Source organism: Mesocricetus auratus, unplaced genomic scaffold, assembly GCF_017639785.1.
Source record: "Mesocricetus auratus isolate SY011 unplaced genomic scaffold, BCM_Maur_2.0 Super-Scaffold_100009, whole genome shotgun sequence".
Classification (NCBI taxonomy): domain Eukaryota; kingdom Metazoa; phylum Chordata; class Mammalia; order Rodentia; family Cricetidae; genus Mesocricetus; species Mesocricetus auratus.
Genome location: NW_024429193.1, coordinates 39806499 through 39820602, shown reverse-complemented (window position 1 = coordinate 39820602; position 14104 = coordinate 39806499).

Below are 14104 nucleotides of genomic sequence, written 5' to 3'. Positions count from 1 at the left end.
GCTCAATACTATGCTGTTATTTTTACCCTGTTCTGTTGAAGGAGATGAGTGCTTCACCTTTTGTTTAGCTTAAAACTGAGTATTTGCTCTGCACTCAACAAATAGTAAGTCATAATGACAAGTAACGAATCCTATTTGAAACCATAAGGGGGAAATGCAAGTGGTCCCAAATGCCAGTGTTCTGTGAGTTAATTCCATCTGTGGAGGAACTGCAATCCCAGATTTTTATGTTCGTGAAATAATTCAAATGATTCTCTCCTATTTTTAACTTCTGGATGGGCCAAAGAGATTTTCACACCAAAGATTACAGCCGTGGCTTTCACCAAGCTGAAAAAACAAGCTTTAATGTGATGATCCACACAAGACCAAACTTGATGAGAAATGTAGGGTGTTGCTATGGCAATTCCATTCGTTGGAACTTTTCTCTGTTGGCTTCAATCTGACATTACAGTCTAAAAAGAATCTCATAGAAAGGTGCATTGCAGGGAAGGCAAATGCAAAGCTATGGAGATGGCTCTGCACATCTCTCCTTCTAAAGAAGAATGTGTAATCTTAACATGAAGTCAACCCAGCTTGGTCAGAGGTCAGGATGCAAAGCTGTCATTCTGAGACTTCTCTGAAACACTGGAGTCTCTTCCTGTTTGGCCTGATTAGGAAAATATTAGGGTTATCTCCAAATTTACTATGTGAAGAATTCTGGGACTGGAAAGCAAGCTTTGAAGGCCTTGTGTCTTGAGAAACTGAGGATATGTTTTGTTGTTCTATATTGTTTAATTTTAAGCAGAAATATGTTTCATTAAAGCTTCATTTAAGCCTAAGCATAGATAGAAAAGAAAATACCAAATTTGAATATCTCTACTAGAGAAGAGCACAGGGAGACAATAACCAACCTTTTACTATTGATTTGCACACGGACCTTCCATTTTGGAGATGATCAGTCTAAATATTTACAACAAAAACCTCAATCAGATTCCTATACAAAACATTGTGTCAAGAATTTTCTTTTTTGGTTAACCTCAAACTCTTCCCAAGCAACATTATAAACATTATTATCGACATTATTTTGCATGAGAGAAGTCACCATAAAGCTGACGTTAATATCTTCTAAGTAGGAAATCTGGAAGATGAATCCAGAGTCAACATTTCAATGTGACCTAACAGCGGGAAAAGGTTCTTCAGTTTGAAGAGGAGTTTAGTATGGTCATTTGGGCATCAGTTTTTGGAAAAGATTAAAGTAGAGAAGATTGTTGTAAGGGGAAAGACTAGACCCTCCCTGACTCTCTCCAGTTTGCCTTCTGGTTTTGTCAGACAATCTCTCATTCTTGGAAACACTCTTGATACTATCCACCATGACCTGGTGCATCAACAGGAATTATCAGAGTCATACTGTCTAGATTTTCAGCTTTCAAAACTGTTAGATAAATCATCTTCTTTTCTTTACATGTATCCAGCCTCAGGAATTATTGTTATAGCAGAAGAGAACAGTCTAATAGCCATATATGTACAGCTATGTGTAGATCATGTATAATTAGCTGACCACGTTTTACAGTTAGGATATTGTGGGCTGGAGGGATGGCTCAGCTGTTAAAGGCTAGGCTCACAACCAAACTAACTAGGGCATTGTGTGTGACACTGTAAGACATCAGAGTTATGCTTAAGAGCATAATTAAAGAAACCTTAAATTTTATCACAGAAATTGTCAAATATACTCCCATTCACCAACCTATAAAAGTTAGTCTCTCCTTTGGGATAGGAACAAAGATCATTAAAATATTAACTGAGGTAAGGAAACCAATGATGTTTTTCTATATAAAGTTTGAAATAAAATTTTCATTTTATAGAAATACAATAAATATTGATGCAGTATCTTTTTCAATTTGACATGCCCAATATGTAGCTCCTAGGTGAAAATTACATAAATTTCAAAAGAGCCACTCCATTACTTGCATGTGAGTTCTAAAAGTCTTGTTGCCATAAAAGCATGGGGTGGATAAGGATGTTGGACATTAGCAGAAGCCTCCCCAGAGCACAGCAAAGAGAGTGCTGTGTGCAGCTGGGCTCCAGCTCTCTAGAAACATGATAGCAGACATCAGCCTAATGGCAGAGTGCCCAGAGCTCCTGTCCCTTGAGTCTGGAAATGGATGTGCCCTGGGAATGTAGGAGCCAGTGCTTCCTCCATACACTTGTGGAAAATCTTCACTAGTGTTTCCTTCAGGGAAGACTTGCTTGAAGGACACATTTAAAAACCTTGTTTCACAGCAGAGTCTCCATTATGGAAAAACACACAAAAACATAAATGGTGTTGAGGGAAGGATAAAATGCGTCATACCCATATACACATATAAATGGAAAAAACAAATACATAAATGCGATTTATGTAGAAACTATAAATATTTACATATTTTATGGGTTGTATTTTAGCAAAACATTTAAATTCAATATGTGAAATTTATAAATGCATATTTTAGTGTATATATAAAACAGAGAACTGAAATTATGAATAAGGAATAATTCACTAGGAAATAGATCATAGTAATTCAAATTTTCTTGTTTATTTGTCTTATAATATAGTCCTTTATTTGTTTTATATACTAAATATATATTTTATACATTAAATAAATACGTATGTATGTTATTATATTTAAGTATATTAAGTATATTTATACATTCCAAACTGGCATTGAATTTGCTATGCCGTTAAAGATGACATTAAACTGCTGACCCTGATCTTCCTGCCTCTATTCCCTGAAGCTTGCGCTATCATGCCCACTTTATACAATGCTGGGGATTGACCCCAGGGCTTTGTGCATGTTACACAAGTTGCCTATTAACCAATCCACATTCCCAGGCCTCCAAATTTTCTCCTTTGAAATAATCTACAATTTTCAAACTTTACACATCAAAAATATTGATCCATCAATAGAACTGAATTAAACTACCATTTAAGTGATTTTATGAGTTATCAGTGACTCTGACTTGACCTCAGAATGATGGACCTCTCTCACCTCAGACTGACATCATGAAAACAACATCTTCCCAACATTGGATGGGGGATCGGTAAGGCACATGGGAGGTTGGAAGGGATAAAGAACTGGGATTGATATGTAAAATAAGATTGTTTCTAAATTAAAGCCGGGAGTTGGTGGCACAAGCCTTTAATCCCAGCACTCAGGAGGCAGAGGCAGGCAGATCTCTCTGAGTTCAAGGCCAGCCTGGTCTACAGAGCGAGTTCCAGGACAGCCTCCAAAACAATACAGAGAAACTCTGTCTCAAAAAACACAAAAAAAGATTGTTTCTAAATTAAATAAATTATGTAAGAAAGGAAAAGAAACAACTACTTTCCATGCAAACTGAAAATGACGCTACTAGCTATATGTTAATATTTTGGGAATAAGACAAAATAAAGACATAATTTCAGTTGCAATTTATTGCTAGGTACAATTCATGCCTGTAATCTCAGCACTTGGGAGGCTGAACCAGGAGGATCTCTGTGAGTTCAAGTCCAACTGGTTTCAAAGTTAGTTCTAGGCTCATCTGGATTAAAATGAGATGTTTCAACCACACCCTCAAAAACCAACCAATTCAACAAACAAAGATGCTGCATACAAATGTTTATGTACTGATCAGATTTGACTTTCCAAGAAATCTCTAGCTCAAAGAGACCATGATGAGCCTTAGTATTTATTAGAAACCTGGGGCCCCAGAACCTAGTGTCCTCTTTAGACATCAGCTTTCTGCTTAGCTGCATTTACAAACTTTGGTTTTAGATTTACCTATGTTATTTTATGTGTGTGAAGGTTTTGCCTACATGTAAGCCTATGTATCACATGTATGCCTAATGCCCATGGAGGTAAGAAGATGTCATGCATACCCTGGGACTGGATTTACTGATGCCTGTGAGGTACCATGTAGATTCTGGGAACAGATTCCTGGTCTTCTTGAAGAGCAGTCAGTTCTATTAACTGCTGAGACATCTCTCCAGCTACTTCCTTAGCCCCCTGAATGCTGACTACCCATGCCACTTGATGCTGTGTAATACTAAAGGGCCATGTAGTGGCAATGAGTTTCCTTAGAAAATTGTTATTTCCACATTAATTAGGGAAATTCCATTTGTTGACAGTGAGAAGTCTGTGTCTTCAGTGTTGACTTCTAGTTTTAAGCAAAATGGGAAGGAAAATAAATGGAGATTGGACAGTGAAGTCAACAGTATATTTACTATCCTCTTACTGTACATTTGCCCTACAAAGACCTTAATTATAATCTGTTCTCGAGGAATCATTGCATAATATTCTTTCATTGGTACGGAAATTCTTCAATTTTGGGGCTGTTCATATGATAAATGAACAGGCAGTTCCCCGGGACATGTCTCATCAAATTGAACTGTTATTTAAACTTTGCATTGCTATTTAATTTTCAATCATTTATAGTTTATCCCTTCAAGTAGTTGTAGCATTTGGGAATATCATAGAACATGCAAGCAGCTCATCTTTTACCTCCCACCCTTGGTGAGTTTGTAGTTTCTTTGTAAAAGATTCAATAAAAGTGTGTGATGTGGGTGATATGGTAAGATTCAGATGAAAATACCAAACCTGATCCTTGCTTCTCATTTGTCTATTAAAAAATAAGTTGATAATGTCATTTTCTGTGATTATGCTCTCTACAAAACTTAAATAACTTAACATGTTCAATACATTGTCTTACAAGTTCCATAATTTAAACACTCAGCATTTTAACTATATAAAATGTCCTTAAACATGTAAGACATTTCTAATATGACAGGTTTACACTATGGAGACTTAGTGGTTTGCATACAAACTGTGAACCAGTTAATATAAATACTGTATATAGAAACACCACCAATATCCTAATCTTGAATGAATATGTAATAAAAATTATATTCAGAAGTTAGATTGATTTTTGCTTATTTTGCATATTTTATTCAGGTAAAAAATAAAAGTAGGATGCTAATATTTGGAAAGCAATAGGTATTTTCTATTTACTGAGTAGGTAATATTGGTCTGTTACAAGTCATTGTTTAGATCTATGAGATAATTCTTAATAATATGGACACATATTCAGGTGTGAGACTTCACTGTGACATCAACATAGGAGTGTGGCTCTCCTTACAGAGTCATCTGTCATGTTTTATCACTTTATGTATTCTGTCCTAGGAGTATTTTAAGCACCTTAAAATACAGAAACAAAGCATCATGCTGAATCATAGAGAAATCAAGTTAGTAGCATCTGCTTTGTCATTTCTAAACCCAAGGAAACAATGTCACCTGTGGCAATTGAACTGGCATGAACACTTCACTGAGGAGAACTGGAATACACACCTAGATGATAGTGAGTAAACAGAACACTTGGAACCCTCAGTAGCATTTTGTGTCTCTTTTCTTCTTTCTTGGAAGCACAAAAACACTAATATAATAGCCCACCTTTGAAGGATTTCAATATAGAAGACGCTAGTATGAGTGCTTCCTAGTGGACACTTAATAAATGTAAGAAAAGAAATCACGTATATTGAGTTCTACAGAGCCACAGCTCGTGTTTATGTTGGTGACATACTTTAAAGCTCAGCTTGCCTATCTTTACAGCAAACACAATATTTCCACATTTTCGATAAGCTGTATAGGACTACCAAAATTATAGAACACAATTACAGTACCCTTTTATATACCTCCAGTATTTAATTCCTGAAGAAAAAGAATTAAAGAAAAGTGGCTTAGTGAAACAAAAATTGAATACTCAAAAATCTGATGGGCTTTGGAAGAATTCAGTTTCAAAGGAGCAATCTCTCCTGCACTACTGCAGCAAAACGGTACTGGAGGAAGATGGCAAAATCTGTGGAAATAAGACAACAGAACTCTGGCACACTTCCTTTGTTTTTGAGCTTGACAAAGCTGTAATTCACTTAGATTTTAAAACTAGACCTCAACCAGTAATCTTTCAGCTCCCACCCCTCCCCCAGTTGCTGTACATACACTGGCATCTACCTGCTACAGTCATTTTGCTACTTTCTTTTGTTCTCTGCCATCATAGGAAAGAAATTATCTTAAAATTATTGTTCTTTCTGTACACATAAAAGTTCTCGGTCCCTTAGATTTTCTAGAAGCAAAGAAGAAAAAAAAAGAATTGAAATGATGGATTGGAATAGAAATAATTATTTAAATTGCTTTAATTTCAGGAAATTGAAAAGACAAAGCGAATTTTCATTTAAGAGTAGCTCATTTTAAATAAGTCCATTCAGGAATCATTTTACAACGTGCCTGACCAGTGTCCACTAGATGACACTGTTGTATAAGCACAGTAATAGGTGGCACTCACTCTGACAATAACTAATTTATCATATATATGTATATATACTGTTTAGATATTGTTTCCAGATGAAACTGGCTTAGCATTTTTAATTGGATATGGTTGATGACTATGACTTCATGTAATTTTAGGGTGAAGCTACCCACAAAGGTTAACATGAAGGGGAAGGAAAGAAACATAACATCCATTGCACCGGATTCATCTCTTTACAAAAGAATAAAAAATCTTTCCCAAAACCTACATATTTCACAGTTAAAATAGACCTCATTGTGAACCTTCAGTGGTGCTGTGTTAGAGAAGTGACCATGACTCTATCAAGAGCTGGTTTTTCAAATAGCATTTTGTGAGTCATCTCTCTTTTTTTCTTTCCCGAAGCCTCTCTCTCTCCTCTTGCTTTTTCAATGCTTCGTTTTCATTTAGCTTGCAGACTGAGATTCATTCAGGTGCAGGCCAAAGTCAGGGGCAGAATCAATTGTCTTAAGGTAAAAGCCTTTGTGCACTACTATCTCAAAGCTAGGAAACTTTAGCACGGGAAAACTCAACAAAACAGACACCATGCTATTGCACCTGTGAAGACAGAACCAGCAGGCAAAGGGAACACCTGGGACTTTATGCAAATATGTGGCCAGAGAAAGCCATGTAAATCCTACATATTAGTATCTGCCATGTGGGTTCCTGCGGTGTTCCTTTACAACAACAACAACAACAAAAAATGCTCAAAATCATTGTTAAATTAAGCTTATTTGCTCTGGTTTCATTTTAATGAGAAGGGTGAAATAGAATCTTCACTGCTCCCTCTATGTATTATGGACACTGATCTCATACTGCTTATCTGAAACATCCCAAAGGAGAAGATGAACCCAAAATGAAATTACTCAAAGTGTGAGTGGGATTGAAGTGTTTGATGGCATGTGGCCTGTCTCAAAGGGGAGTGCATATTGTCACCTCTTTTTTCTTTCTTTTTCATTTTAAATGAGGCATACTAAAACGAGACAAAGATATGTGAGCTGCCTTTCCGTTCAATGGGGGGCGTACCACATGCTACACTGCACAGCTGCAGGCTCACTACAGTAGCTCGGTGATTGAGCCTCACCTAGGCTGGGCTCTGTCCATTGCACCTGCAGATACAGCTTTTAGGACATACCATTACATCCACGACAAGGTACAGAGAAACATGGAGAAGGGAGTCTCATGTTAAAATCTGCTTTTAAGAATATAGACATCATACATACATAAAGGGATCAACATTTTCTTAAGGCTCAAATTAGAGGTTTGATCAGATGATCTCTGTGTCAACCCATTTTCCCTTCTGTTTCATTTCACTTCCCTGCATCTATGTCCTTTTCCTGTTTTCATTTCCGTTTCTGATTACACCAAAAGGACACACATGCTGTGCAACTTTAACTGAAATTATAATACCAAAGATAAGATAAGGACATATATGTATATATATTTATATAAAATCTCTTCTATTCCAAGAACATTATATAAATCTATTGGGCCTTAGAGTCTCTTGCACCTAATATTGCATCAGTTGTTATAAAGATTCCATGACATTGTGATATTATAAAGTTCATGATAGCTTTTGATAAATAGTAGGTATACACAAAGTACTACTTGTAGCATGCTTCAAAATTAATACATACATATATACATACATGCACATATACATACATAAATACATAAAAACACGTACACACATAAGTACATACACAAATAAAACTTATGAGTAAGCAGATGCTAGGAAGTAATTCCTCTCAATGTTGGACTGTAAGACAGTGTTGCTCCTTTAACTCTAGGCAGAAAGTAATGACAGGAAAAAAGAGTTGTCATTAAGCTCATGTAAATGTGGAAATGGTGTTGCAGGCAAAACCAAGAATGCAAAAGAAATAATATTATGACAAGGAGAATTACCAAGTCTTTAGTGAATATTGGATGCTGGGTCTTTCTATGCATCATCTCTCTGACTCTTACAAAATCCCATGAATAGGTTTGCAGACATCTATTTAGTGTAGGAAACTGAGGCTCGTGTAATTCAAGCATCAAGTGTATGTTCTTGGGGCTACTGCATGATAAAACCTGGCTGGACTCTGAAGCATTTTTCCAATGTCATTCGGTCACTCCTCTCTCATCACTTCTCAGACAAAGCAGGCTGGACTCACGTGTCTATATGTCTTCGATTGCACACTGATAAATGTGTTGAAAATTTTTCTTAAATTCTATGAATGCATTTTCCTCTATTAAAAGAGTATTTACTGCTGGCTGATGGTTCAACCTTAATTATCAAAGTGAGTTTAGTGCAAAATGGAACTGCCCTGTGGATTACAGAACTTAGATTCTATAGTCCTATGAAGTAGTCTACATAAAACGAGACCTCTTTGTTCTGATGTAAAAATTCAGAGCAGTTCTACTGCACTGTAGTAGCAAGAAGTCACATCTATTCTCTTCCTGTGAATGGACTATATACATGAGAAGAGGGAGGTGAGACGGTTCCCATTAAAGAATTAGTAGTGATTTGCCAGCCTCTATGTCTGCTCCCTGTGTGCTGTTGGTGATGTGAGGGGCCCTGCATGATACACAGTTAGCGGGGGCTTCAGCGGGAGTTTTACCATTTTGGGGCATGCTTGGTCAAGGCAGGGTTTGTTTTAGGGAGATTACAGGAACTGTCCTTTTTGGTCACTGCCTTGAGATAATGTATGGGCTGCCTCAGGCCTGGTACATGTTATATCCCTTATTGTCCTTTTAGGAAACTGAAACTTAGGCCCAGTTGTAAAATGGGAAAAGTTCTGACCATTCATTTGTAGCAGAAAATTTAATATGAATAAAAAGGAAAATGGTTGGAGGCTTTTTCTTGGTAATTAACTAAAGATATATAAGATTATTCTTTTGAAACGAGGATTATTGAGAGTCAACGTTGGATGCTGATCATAAAGATCAAGTCATAAAAATAAGTACATTTTCCTCATTTGATTCTCTGTCCAAGTTGTCAGAGAATCAAGCATGCACACGCACATGCACACAACTTTCTGAAGAAGAGAGAAACTGCTTTATTCTCAAGATTCTGAAGCAGCAATTGTCAAATATATGTATTTGTGTGTCATATATATGTATGTATGCATATTATCTGCATTATTTCTTAATTTGTTATGGGTATATCATTCATGCACATGAAAAAGTATTCACTGAACATGTGAGTTTTTACCAGGCCACTAGGAGAATAGAACATTATTTTGGAAGTTTCCCTGAAGATAGACAATGTAAGTATATGAATATATTTTCTGAAGCATGACCCAGTAACACATTTGTACTTTATTGTCACCTTCATAACATCATATAAAGTTGGGTTAGAATTATGATTTGAAAAAAGTAAAGGAATTTTTTGAGACATCTTTAACACTATGAGTGGAGAATTCATTATCTATTTTTTTCTGTGTGGATTAGTTTTCTCATTTCAGTGACAAAATACCACACAAGAAACACTTAAAGAAAGGAAGGGTATGCTTTGGCTCCTTAATGAAGAAACAGTCTACAGACAGGAAGCAAGAAGCAAACAGTTCCCTAGCTGTGAAACACTGAGCAAATTGGGTTTACAGGAAGCAGAGAAAGAGGAAGAGTGCTGTGTGGATCATGGTTTTCATTTTCCTTTTTATTTTATCAACAAGGGTGCCGTCCACATCCACGGTGACTCTTTCCTCCTTAGTTACATAACTCGAGAAATGACCTCACAAACATGCCCAGAAGTGTGTTGCCTTGGTAATCTTAAAACCAGTTAAATTGACATTGAAGATTCGTCATCGTATTTTACAATCCAAAGTGCTGCCATTGGGTGTATACTTCCTGTTTTGGGCAAAGACAACTGGAACTGGATTTCTATGTAAGAAAACAACCTTCAAACACTTTGAATGCTGTAGCTGCCTTGAAAGGTCCCTATCGTTGGAAATGTTTTCTTCTCATTACAACAGTATAGTCAACTGTCAGTCTATTGCAGATATGGTGGTGGTGACTTTCTTCCTGCAGAGGAAGTGAGCCTTGACACTTCCTGGTCTTTCCCTCAATATTTACCTCTAACTCATTCACTATAAATGTCTCTTCTTTGTTCTTGCTCCCTCTCTCCTTTTTCCCTCCCTTCTTCCACCCATTTTTTCTTATTAATTAATGTAAACTCCATAGGGATGGAAATTTTAGTTGTTTGCTTCTCAGCATATTCCCCATATTTTAAAACAGCACACAGTTAGTATGCTACTCTTTTTCCTTTATATATAGGTTTGCATTTCTTTTACTCTGTGTAAAATACTCTATGATTTCTTACAATTTCTTAAAAATTATAAAAAGTGGCATTTTCTATATATTAATAAAAAGGTACAGATTTTGTAAAAGGCACTCAAATCTTATGTAGATAATTGGTCTCTGTTTGCCTATCCTAGCTGGATTTCTTTTGTTCATTAGAGCATTTGTAACCAACACATTACTATCATTTCCAAAATTAATGAAAAACAGGAATATGGGTTGTTAGAAATTAAGAAAACAAAGTAACATTTATTTTGTCCCATTTTTGTCTAGATTTCAAATAGAAAATCTATTTGTCATACAATAAATATCATACAGAGGTATCTATTTGTTCACTAAACACTTATTAAACACTTTGTTATGAGTTTTGCTTATGTTGGTTCAGAGGGTCTTGCTTTCATGGTGTCCTGCATCCGCTCTGGCTCTTATACTTTCTTTGCTTCCTCTTCAGCAGATTTCCTTAAACTCTGACTGGGAGGGATTTGATGGAGACATCCTTTTTGGAAATGAGTGTTCCAAGACCTCTTATTCTCTGTATATTATCTGGCTGTGTATCTCTATATTTCTTCCCATCTTTTGCAAGAAGTTTCTCTGATGATAGCTGCTCAAGTCACTGATCTATGTGCATAGCAGAATATAATTATGAAACATTTTATCACTATTTTTATTTTGTCATTTTTAGGCCAGTATTATTTGATTTTACTTTAGGTTCCTGGTCTATGTAGTCTAAAGTTCTTGATAATCCAAACACTGTGGGTTGTGGGTTGAAGCTCAGGGAGTGGGCCTTAAGTAAACTCAGTTATTGGTTGGTTTCGCCCAAAGGTTTGTGCGGCTATTCCCCTATAATATCTTGCAGGGAGTAAGTACACCATTGTAGAGAAAGGCTTTGTATCTGGTTTGGTGTTTATGTTACTCTTTTAACAGCTTGCAGAGTACTCTTCTGTACCAAAGGCACTCTAACATAGAGGTAAAGGCTCTATGTAGGCACTAGTTTGACATTTCCACATTCAATATAGGCATTGTCTTCAGCAATGGGACCTTGCTGTCAGTGTGTGGAGAGCAATCTATAGTCCAGGCTGGTTTCTTTGGAGATTCCTGAGGGGCCCTTTGACCAACAAAACAATTGGATGCAACCAGTCCTGGTACTGGAAGATTTATTTGGTGACAAGAGATGGCCAGTTGGGACTCTGTCTCCGACATTATTTTGTGGTTTCATTAAGATTGCCTTCAACTAAGTTTTTAGGATGACCTCTACTAATTTATTTGTATGTATGTAGGAGGGCAGGGAGCACCTGCAAGAGGTCAGAGGGCATGTGGAAGCTGGTTCTCTCCTTTCACTGTATGGGTTCTGAGTATTGAACTTGGGTACTTATCAGGCTTGACAACAGGTGCCTTTACCAGCTGAGATATCTCACTTGCTTGTCAATCACTTTAGTTAAACAGTGTTTGGGAATGTCTACATAAACTTCAACTGAGTTCCTTTATTATGCTAAACACTGTAAGGATTCAATTGTTCCCCAAGTTCAAGGAGGCAGATAGATGAGCAGGTGACTGTTGGTAGTATAAGTGGCATCACTTACAAGCTGTTCCAGAAGTATAGTAGAAACATGTTCCACACTGATGGCACTCTCTGAGTGGTTAATTAGAGAAAGCCTTTTAAAGTGACTATTTACCAAGGTGTGGGCAAGCTCAGGTAAACACAATTATCTAATATGTTGGAAGTCATTACACATCCAGGTCTCACTGAACAATGGAGGACAAAAATCTCTGAACTGTGGAACAGAAAGGAGAAATCTCCTGAGCAGAAACTGTGTTCTTCATTTCACTGGTACAGCCAGTTCACAGAAGTCCCAGGAGACCCTGAATTCCTCTCCTACCCAACTCTGACCTTCTGCTACCACGTGCATCAGCCAAGCACAAGCAGAAGGCAAAGCGCAAAAAGATCTATTGATGAAGTTGATTCAAGATCACATCCTAGACTGTGGAATAGAGTTGTGAAGAATCGAGAATTAATGAATCAATGCCAAAAATAAGAATTCAATGGAGAAGGTTTTGGTGGCAAGAGAGGGAGCTATGGTATGAAGGGTTGAGTGAAAATGCATTTATTGTCAGATGAGGAGAAACACCATTCTGTAGACGTTCTAACAGTCTGTGCTGACTGGAAAGTATTAGCTCCTCTGAGCATGAACTTTCCTGCTGTGAGATAATAGTGAAACAACTTTACAGTTACAGAGTGGCCTCAGAATCTTGAAACTGACTACATATCTGTACACACCAGCAGACACATTCTGTTAATCTTTAGATTGTAAGACCTTCCCCACAAATGGAAACCTTCATTCAGATCTAAGGTGCAAATTAATTAGACGTGATGTTATCTTTGTGGTACAATATGAAATCACAAAATGATAGACTATTAGATAAATTGGTAATAAATACTGTGATTTGAGACTCTTTAGTCAGTGATGGTTAAGGGTAGATAGTATGTTTTAAGTTTCTAACTCAAATTATTTCAAGGGTATAATGGGTCCACTTCTCTTGATGAGAAATTATTTATTTGTTATACTGCAGACAGAGCAGCTGAGTCACATATATTGCACCCTAGCCTACTTAGAGAAGGGATGTATATGGAAACAGTGGTTTCTAATCTTTAAAAAGATACAATTGTCCTCAGAACTTCCAAGTACAAAATAAGACAAAGGTAAGAATAGGTTCTCTGGAAGTTTAGTTTTCATTGCTCAGAAGTTGCTCTGTGAAATCTGAAACAGAATTGTGGTTTCTGGCTTGTCCTCAGCAATAGTTTAGAAATTATTAAGATCAAGAACAGGGGAGTATAAGAACAAACAGAATTGCTGGGTTTAAAAAAGGGAAATTTCTGTCAGTGAAGTGTTATAAAAGTAGGAAAATATCTTAAGGGAGATAGAAGTTCATCCATTGATTTTACTGAGGACTGGCACATAGGGTGACAATACATGAAACCTCTTCACAGTTTCTATGAAGTGGCTTAAAAGTGCCATGTACATAACTCACCATTAGGAGGCTGGGGAGGTAAATGAATAATTATTGCATAAATAGTAAAAGAGAAATATTAAGATGAATCTCTATATAAATTTTCAGATATATATATTACAGATATAGTGATGGAGGATGTCCTTCTGTATGCTGTGAATATATGTTTCTCTTATTGGTTGATTTGGTTGATGCATAAAGCTGTTTTGGCCAATGGACAGGCAGGATGTGGCCAGAAAAGAAGTATTGGCAGAGCTAGCAGACGACAAGTCTGGGAAGAGGAAAATAGAGAGTGAGTCACCAGGGAGACGCCATGTAGCTGCCAAAGAAGTAACATGCCAGAGCATTATGGGTAAGACACAGCCTCTTGGCAATACATAGCTTAATAGAAATGGATTAATAATTAAGAGAGAGCTAAACAATAAGTAGCCTGAGCCATCAGCCAAACAGTTTATAACTAGTATTAGCCTCTGTGTGTATATTTGGGACAAAA